We start from the raw sequence: 9,660 nt of genomic DNA, 5'->3' as shown, positions 1-9,660 counted from the left end.
AGGTGACAAACTTCAGCACTGGACAGCCCCAATGCACGATTATTAACAACACGATACAGCCAAAATGTGACAACAACATAACATAGCCTAATCTCCACAGTCACGATTAGCTAACCAGTGGAAAGTCCTGAGAGGGACTAACATGTCCAAGCCGGATCTGCTACCACAACAAGGACAGAGAAGCTCAAATTGCAAGTGGCAACCTCCAGGGCTGACGAGTGAAGCCAATGCGGAAGTGCCAAAAACTGCAGTTCATCAACTGGCCACTGGAGGCTGGTTGCAATCCCCATAGACTCCCATGTTCAAACTTTACAGCTAAAATAAACATGTTTACAGTCTTGTGCAAAAAAAATGGCTTTGGTCTCTATGGCTCCCTTCATCATTCATGACAACTGTACAGGGGGGTGAATTTTTTTATGATGATCCTGTTAAGTTCTGCATAATTAAGGGCGTGTTCACTTTGACTGACAGGTTGTCAGCTAGGCTAGCAGAGAAATGATAAGACTAACTGTGCAGGTAATTGAACCACCAGTGCTCCAGTTTTTCGGTAAGTGACATTCTATTATCATTTCATTTACATGTTAGTGATAATTAGCATGCTTAGCTCATTATCTAAATATCTAGCGGCTGACCGGCATGCACCGAAGTCAAAAGGTAATACATAAGTGTTAGAATCTAGGATGATAATACTTTTGAACAAACAGCGTCTGTGTGAAGTTGGAAAATAAAGCTCCACCATGCTAACACTGGTTGGCTAAAGTTATGCTATGTCAGTGATACACTTGCCTTGTGGGCAATGTAGCCTTAAGGTTATGTTAGTGTTAGGCGCGGGTAGGTAACAGTTATGTTACGTTAAAATGTTGCAGACTGTGTGCAGTTATACTAAAGTGTATGTGCGTAACTTAAAAATGTTAATGTCACATTTCAGCATGATTCCAGAAATAACTTTAACCTAGCTGAGTGTTGTATTTTTGGTTAAGCTGGAGTTGGTTATTGAGGCTATCTGGCAAGTTAACATAAAATTTGATGCTCCGCACACCCAAACTTTTTAATTTTTTTAATATCATTGCGAAAACTGAAACAACATTTGCAGCTTGTCCTCTGTATTCAATGTTTTTACAACGTAAAAACTGTATTTTTACAGTCAACGCACAAATAGAAAGCGTGACTTAATTCTTTGCATAGGACGCCATAACTCCACTGTATTTTTACATAGCAAATAGTGATTTACTACCAAATTAATGTTCTGAATTTCACATGCGGCGCCTTTAAGAGTAAAAGAACAATTCTAAAATGCTTTAGAGGGCTGAACTGGGCCTATGCAGATTAGTGACGTGGCTATAGCCCCCCTTCACCCTGGTGTAGCTCTGTGCTCAATGCTGTAAGATTTTTTGTCATTTTTTCCTCATTACATTAGTGTGATCTGTCAAAACATAAAAGGTGACATTATGTTGATGTCTCAAACAGATATAATGTGAGACATCAAGACAAAAAAAATTACAGTAATACATTTCACATCAAAGCAAGAAGCTGTGGTTGTGGTTAAGTGTGTGGAGGCAGCTGAAGTAAAGAAACGTGTTAGTGTGTGGAACAGGGCGATATATGATGTATGAGAAAGGCAGACGGAAACTGAATAATTAAAAGGAGCAGAAATCAATTTCAAAAAAATAGAAAATAATTGCAGCAATGATAATCAGCGCCATTGTTATCATTGTCACTCCAATTACTGTATTATTGAGACTTTTCCCCCCTTGCCACTTCACATCATCTTGCAGTGTTTGTGACTGATGCTCCAGCAATTCAGGTGGTGACTGCTGTGAATCAAAATGACAAATGCGGCGATACAAATGAGTCATATTAGTGCGTGTTAGCTGTTAGTTATCTGAAGTGTTCATCTGGCAATTAGCATTTTGATAAGTGAGTTTTTGAGACAACATAAGACAACTTACAGAGGCCATAGACACCAGCTGAATTGTTGCTGTAGGGGTCAAACAGAGCAGAAACACTGTGTTGTGTGTTTGTGTCACTTGTCATTTTGTCCATCCCTTGTAGTTTTATCTGCGATTCTTCTCTCTCAATAATGTCAGCACATTTCATTCATTTCTCCGAATGCGGTCTTCCCGTCACCAATCAGACTGAGTTTTAATTAGACAGCATCGTTTGATGTAATGTCTCAGTAGGTATGGGGAGTATTTGCCCAAGATCATTCTTGTTTGTAATTATCCAGGGGATTAATCTGGTGTATTCGCCACGGGAGCCTGTTGCTGTTGCGTTGGATTTGCCAGCCAAGTCATTAGATACACAGTCAGTGGGCACCAAACAACAGTTGGGTCTCTCCCACTCTTGTCAGCTTAACAGGGGAGCGGGATGAATACTGGCAGGCTTTGCAGCTTATATTTGGTGCATATGGTCAAGTGTGACCTTAGACAGCAATAGTGGTTTTTGTTTGTTTGTCTGTATCTTTGTGACAAGCTTATTCACAAGAAATGCTGAAGCGCAAATACACAGAAAAGTTAGCGGGGGGAGAAAAAATGTTGTTTTCCAGGCCTATCCAAATCCATCAGACACAGCTGGGAGATTTGAAGTACACAGTGCTTGATACATTACATATCCAAGAACAAGCAAATGATGGATTGTAGCAAGATGTTCCAGGCCTATTTATAGTTGATATTTAGATTTATGATAGCCAAGTAGCCACATGCTTCCAAGGTAAACGACACACCTCGCTCTGTGGCAGACAGGGACGGAGCTGCAGATGTCTGCCTGACAAACAAGCGGTGACCCCCTGAGACCGTCATCTCTCTGCGCCTGCTAATTGACTTGTTATTGATCAACTCAAAGACAGTCTGATTTATGGGGAAGAGGACCTGTGGAGACAGCCACCTGGCATGGAGCGGAGTGTTATGAATGTGAGGAGCAGACCCTGGGGGACTAGAGGCTGCAGTTTAGGAGGACATACAGGAGTTTGCGATGCACCAGTGAGCTGACACCTTGCACTAGGAGGCAGTGTTTTTTCTAATATGATGAATCCAAACAACGTCAGTGAGCAATGTGTGTGTGTGTGTGTGTGTGTGTGTATGAATGTGTTGCAGGTGTGTGCAGTGGGAGGGATGAGTGGGAATATGGCAGGGGCAGAGCATGTGTTTGGGGGAAGAAGGGGTGGAGAGAAATGAGGGTTGGGAGGATCTGTGTATCTGTGTTTGTTAGTCCATGCTGGTGTGTAGGTGACGCACAAGAAGAGGACTAAATAAATATAAAGTAGTCTTATGGGCAAATTATGAGACAATGGGCCCCTGGGCACAGACAGACACCCAACCAACTCTCCTACATAGATGGAAGATACAGATTTTTGAGTCTTTTGTGTGTCTCTGCAGCTGGCATGTCTTTGTAGTCATTTCTCATCTTTTTTAGTTGATAATGTCTCTTCATAGTCATTTTGTGCCCCTTTGTGATTGTTTTGCCCCTTTTTGTCATATTTTTGAGTCTCTTTGCAGCTATTTTGCTTCTCTAGTGCATCTCTTGTGTCTCTTAGTGGTCTTTGTAGTCCTTTTGAGTGTCTTTGTAGTCATTTTGTGCCCTTTGTGATTGTTTTGCCCCTTTTCATGGTCTTTTTGAAGTCATTTTGTTCTGTTTTTTGTAGCTGTTGTGCATCTCTTTGTGGTTGTTTTGTGTCTGTTTGTGGCCATTTTGTGTCTCTTTGCGGTTGATTTTCATCTCTTTGTAGTCATTGTTAATATCTTTGTACTTGTTTGTGTCTCTTTGTAGTCATTTTGTGCCACTTTGTGCTTGTTTTGCCCATTTTTGTAGTCTGTTTAAGTGTCTTTGTATCTCTTTGCAGCTTTTTGCATCTCTTTGTATTTGTTTTGTGTCTCTTAGTGGTCATTTGGAGTCTCTTTGTAGTCTTTCCGAGTGTTGTGGTTGTTTACCTCTCTTTGTAGTTATTTTGTGCCCCTTTGTGATTGCGTTGCTCCTTTTTGTAGTCTTTTTGAGTGTCTTTACAGCTGTTTTGCATCTCTTTTTAATAGTTTTGTGTCTCTTGGTGGTCATTTTGAGTCTCTTTGTCGTCCTTTTGAGTAACTTTGTAGTTGTTTACTTCTCGTTGTAGTCATTGTGTGCCCTTTGTGGTTGTTTTGCTCCTTTTGTAGTCTTTTTCAGTCTGTTTGTGTCTCTTTGTAGCTGTTTTTGCATTTCTTTGTAGTCTGTTTGTGTGTCTTTGCATTTGATGTTTATCTCTTTTCCTGCATTTTTAATGTCTTTGTAGTTTGTGGTCATTTTGTGCTCCTTTGTGGTTGTTTTGCCCCTTCTCGTAGTCTTCTGAAGCCTCTTTGTGTCTCTTTGCAACTTTTTTTGCATCTCTTTGTAAATCTTGTGTCTCCTTGTGGTCATTTTAAATTTCTTCCAGGTAGGTATGTGTCTCTACAAGTGACATTTTGGCAGGTGAAGGCCAGGGGGGGGGGCCCTCACACTTTGGGCTCCAGTGCCTGTGTCTGGTAGGCCTGTTCAGTAACCCAACCTTGCTTCTAATCTGTCCTTGAGAAACTTCAGAATCATTACTTTTAGTTCTGCATAAAACAAAGAAACAGACAGGTAGAGAAAGGGAACACGAGGGAAGGTGTGAGAGGTGAAAGACAGAGACGGGGGATATAGCAGTGATCTTGTGTAAAGGAGTTGCACAGGATAACAGGCTTAGCTCAGAGTGGAGAACACAAAAGGGCTTAAGGCTGATTGCAGGCTGTGACAAGGAAAGGGGGGAAGAGATCAAGCCTTCCAGGCAGAACTATGTAAGCCAAAGGTCCAAAAAGACCCCCTGACAGCTCAAGTCACATGGCAGCTTAAGGGAAAGTGTCAATAGCAGAGATGGACAATGAATGAATTCCACAGCAGCGTCGGTGTCTTCCTCACAGGGAATAAAATGTCAGCTTCATCCACATTTGAATAGACCGACCAAAATTGCAGCATTCTAAATGTCATGAAGAATGTAGGCATCTTTGTGATTGTATTCAGGGTAAAGAGGGCATTTCACTCTCATATTCCCACAGAGTGTTATGCAATATACTGAGCATTTGCTATGCAAATTTTTAATTGCATTTTCATAGCACGTTCGACAACTTTCTCAGCCTCGCCCAGCCAATTCTCAGCGAGTCGCCTCCCACTGTCCACCTCTTCCATCCCTCATCCAGAGACATGATTTGGCAGATTAATACTCAAAGAGGTAGACTTCAATGCAGAGCTATTCGTCAAAGCTACCTGCCAGAACAAACCCCTTTCCCCACTACTCACATCACCTCTCATTCATCTCCCCTTGTCTCTCCCTCTCAGAGTCTTGTTTCCCTCGTCTCACCCCTTTCCTCTCACCCTCACCTCAGGTTTTGTTAATAATCAATTATGTGATTATTCCAATGAGGTGATTAATTACTGGCTCTCCCTCCCTCTGTACCACAGGTTAGCGTGCTTATGACCACACAGTGACAGCCAGGGGACAGCTGAGTTGAGTGATGCTGTCTCGAGGCCTCGTGTGACCCCGTATGACTCGGCTGCGTTTGTTGTCGGCTCATCCTGACTGATGGAGCTTTAACAGAGAGCAGAGACGCACCACAACATCACAGCTTCTACAAATAACATCCCCCACAAGCTGCTGACAGCCTGACACCACAATATCTTCCATGTCCAGCTATCCAAATATTCATTTTATTGGATAGTCTAGTCTTGGGACCGCATTAATTCGTTCCAAGTCTTGCATTATAACTCTCCCTGAGGCGCTGCAGAGTTATTTTGGTTTTGGACCGGTTCCATTCATCTCCTCTGTTCTGGTGAGTTAGACAATATGGAGAACAACTTAAGCTACAGCAACTGTGAGTGTCAACCTCCTGTTACCACAGCAAGACAGGCCACACGGAGGTCAATAACATGCAGAGATTGCAGTGAAGGCATAGTGTGATTGTGCTGGAGTTTATGGTATGGCTCTCCGGAAAGACCTGAGCAATCCAGATGGATGTTGATCCACTCGCAGTAAACCAAATGAAATTAAACCTTAAGCCAGATCCAGGAGCACTAGAGTGGAGTGGGGAATCAAAACCAGTGTCTTTAATCAAAATAACAATGCTCTTTAATTCTGTGTTAATTAAATGTAGATTTCCCTGATCGAGGAGCAGTCCCTTTGACGCCAGGGGACCTCCAGTCACATAAACATCCACTCACTGGATTTGTCTTGTGTTTAACCATGTATTAGTCCTCTTTTCCCAAACTGTCTGGTGCTGGTTTACACAGAAGGTCTGTCAGCTGAGGGATAGTAGCTCGCAAACAACTCCTCAAGATTTCAAACGTTTGGAATCCTCGGAGGGAGGATTCTTGACATGTTGTTAAACACCTTAATAAGTGGGTTACCTCGGTACAGTTCTCAGATGAAATGAGAGTAATGGTGAATTCTCAGCACTAAATTTCACACTATTTGTCTCCTGACTGGTCATTCTCGCTCTCCCGCTTCCCCACTCCCTCCCTCAGTCCCCCTCCATCAATGTAATGAGCAAATCATGGCCACTAGGGAGAGATGTAGAGAGAAAAATTGGTCCCATTATGTGTCAAGGAGTGTGAAAAGAGAAGCGCTGTTGTCTGTCAACTCTAACCCCCAACTGTCCGTGGTCTTAACTTCCCACCAAACACAATGAGCTCTTTTCCAGCACGTAGATCTGCTTATTATTTCCCTGTCTTTTAACTACAAAGTCCATTATAGGAAATGCCAGGACAGCCGTGCCCTTTTCTGCACTAGCTCTGCCAGAGCTCAGACAAGGGAACAATGGACACAGTAACACGCGGCGATTCAAGGCTGATTTAGAGTGACTGGTCTTAAACCCGACTTATAGAGTACAGTAATTATAGGAGGTGAAGGGAGGGGCTGTGAAGGATGCTGTGTATAGGTGGGGGCTTGCGGAGGGAGGTTGTTGTCATTTGGCAGCCAGTCCAGTTGGAGAGAGAAATTACTATTGGAGCCAGAGCCTGGGTGGTGGAGCATTTATCAGCCAGTCATCGCAATGATTCACACGATCCAGCGGGGAGCCATTATTTTACCACCCTGTCCTCTCACGGCAACCTGCTGGTGGTGAGGATGATGATAGCTACGGGCTTTATGAGCGCAGGAGCAGACATATACGGTAATTGTTTGAGAACAATAGTTTGGAAAGTCCCGTCTTTTTTCAGAATTCACAGAGTCGTATGTCGTCGGCGGATTGGACTACACTGAGAAAGAATGGAGCAGTTGAGCCTAACTCAGGGGCATATGGCGTTTGTTAACTGCAGCAGAACACAGAGATGCCTCAGGAAGGGACTGACAAACATGTGGTCCCAATAGTTGGAGGGGAGAGTAACTGGCACTGAATACATAAAGATCACAAATAAATACACCATCCACCGGGTAGATCCGAAGGCATTGATACAGTTTTGCATTTGCTGGTCTGCCTGTACACGCAAGTATAACAGTCTCTGCATAAGCAAATAAATTCCTAACTGAATAGGGAATAGGCAAGGGAGGCCTGTGATGGCCTTCTCATAATAACAATGATAAAAACACTATTCTTCTATTCATACTCCCCTCACTCTTCCTTTACCAACTTTCCCATTTGGCTCCCATGGGAGGCACATCATTCTAATATACACAGGTTTTCATCCCTTCCATTTTTGTGAAAGACCTGCAGGAGAGACAGAAAGAGGGAGAGAGGGAGAGATTGGGACTGTTTACTCAGTCAGATGGTCTAACGTGTGTGGAATAGATTTGAGCTGAAGAGGAAGCTGTCTACACAATGGCAGTTGGCATCAGTGAGTGAGTGAATGATGCCGCGTCCAAAATCACTCCCTTGTTGACTCAATGACTTTGCTCTATAGTGAGCAGTAAATTGCGATTTTAGACACTTATGAATCATCATCATCACTGACAGGTGTAGTGCTGCATAATGGCAATGACGCATCTATTAAGGCGAAACATTGCATTGCGGTATATTTAGCGACACGACTCCACATCCACGCCAGGGAACGGCTCTGCGAGGCTGTACTTAAGCACAGCTGACATTTAGCAGGTGTTATTTTTACCATGTTCACAATTAGCTCAGTGTGTTAGCATGTGTTAGCTAATCAAACAAAAAGTACTGCAGCTGACGTTGGTAGAATTGTCATTAGTTTTGCAGGTATTTAGTCATGAACCAAAAGTTAGCAACTGATGATGGCAGTGGCGGATCTTCCTGTTGACTGCTTTGGTCCCTGTTTACTTCCTGTCAGCTACCAAGAAAACTTTTAAAGAAGGAATGTCAGTGACAGCATTTGAATTTTGTATTAGAGCCAGACTTTAGTGCCAATTCTATTGAAGTCATGGGGGCGGGCACAGCAAATCACACTACGACACATCATATCTTTGCTGTTTCACTTTTGACTGAAAAATCCAACCACCAAATTACACATTATGTGATGTCAACTGATGTTTTTATCTAAATATGTGTGCTTGTTTTCTTTGCTATTGGTCTCCAAACAGATCGTGACTGTGTCCGTCAGCTGTGTATAACTCAACTCAAACCTGTTTGGTCCAATACATCGTGAGACATGAGCAAACAGGACAGGTCTGACCTATCATCACTGACTATACTGCTACAGCAACTTACAGTTTGCCTCAGTGATTGATATTAGTCAGCTGGTGCAGCCATGGGGTCCAGATTTCTCCTTATAGTTCAAGGTCCACACAGTTTAACACATTCAGCATCATATTTGTGTTTAGCCATGTGGTCAAGCTAGTTTTCTGTCTCTGTTAAGTTGCTGTTAGTGTTTTACTCACTCTACAGCAGGAAACAGCACTTCAAAATAAAAGCTCTGTGCTGGAAATTCACTGTAATTCTATATAAAGTGTGTTTTTTACAAACTTCTTGTGAAAACGTTTGCAAGTCACTTCAAATTCAAAATGGACTCAGTTCATTAGGATAGGTGGCAGTGTATCCAGCACCCTGGCTTGCAGTACAGGAGCCCCACAAGGTACTGTGTTGGCCCCCCTTCTCTTCACCCTGTATACTGACGACTTCCACCATAATTCCGAGTTCTGTCACATGCAGAAATTTTCGGATGACAGCCATCGTCGCATGCATCAGGGGGAATGAGGAGGGAGTGTACAGGAAGCTGGTGAGTGATTTTGCAGGCTAGTGTGGGAGGAACCAGCTCCAGCTGAATACATCAAAAACCAAGGAGATGGTGATGGACTTAAGGAGATATCCCCCTACCCTACAACCAATCTGCATAGGAAGGATGGCGGTTGAGACAGTCACATCTTATAAGTACCTGGGGCTCCAACTGGAGCTGAAGAGGGGCACAGAGAGATAACACTATATCACTTTATGGACCATTTGCTAGCACACACAATATTCCAGGGTTTAAGCTAGAGCAGCTGTAACATTTGCCTCTCTGTTTCTTTTACACCTTCATGAAGATACTGTCTTAGTGGCATTAATGGCTTTATCTCCAAATGAATGTAGGGTATCTCAACAGAGATATTGCAGGCTAATGTTAGCTTAACAAAGTGAATACTATGAACTTAGTTAATTGACGAACAAATGAATAAGTATTGGTAAGTTATAAAGGTCCAGGTTTTGCTAATATTTTGGCAATTAGCACCACCTAATCAATGATAGATAG

This window comes from Epinephelus lanceolatus, chromosome 5 (assembly GCF_041903045.1).
Source record: "Epinephelus lanceolatus isolate andai-2023 chromosome 5, ASM4190304v1, whole genome shotgun sequence".
Lineage (NCBI taxonomy): Eukaryota > Metazoa > Chordata > Actinopteri > Perciformes > Serranidae > Epinephelus > Epinephelus lanceolatus.
This window is presented reverse-complemented; position numbering follows the sequence as displayed.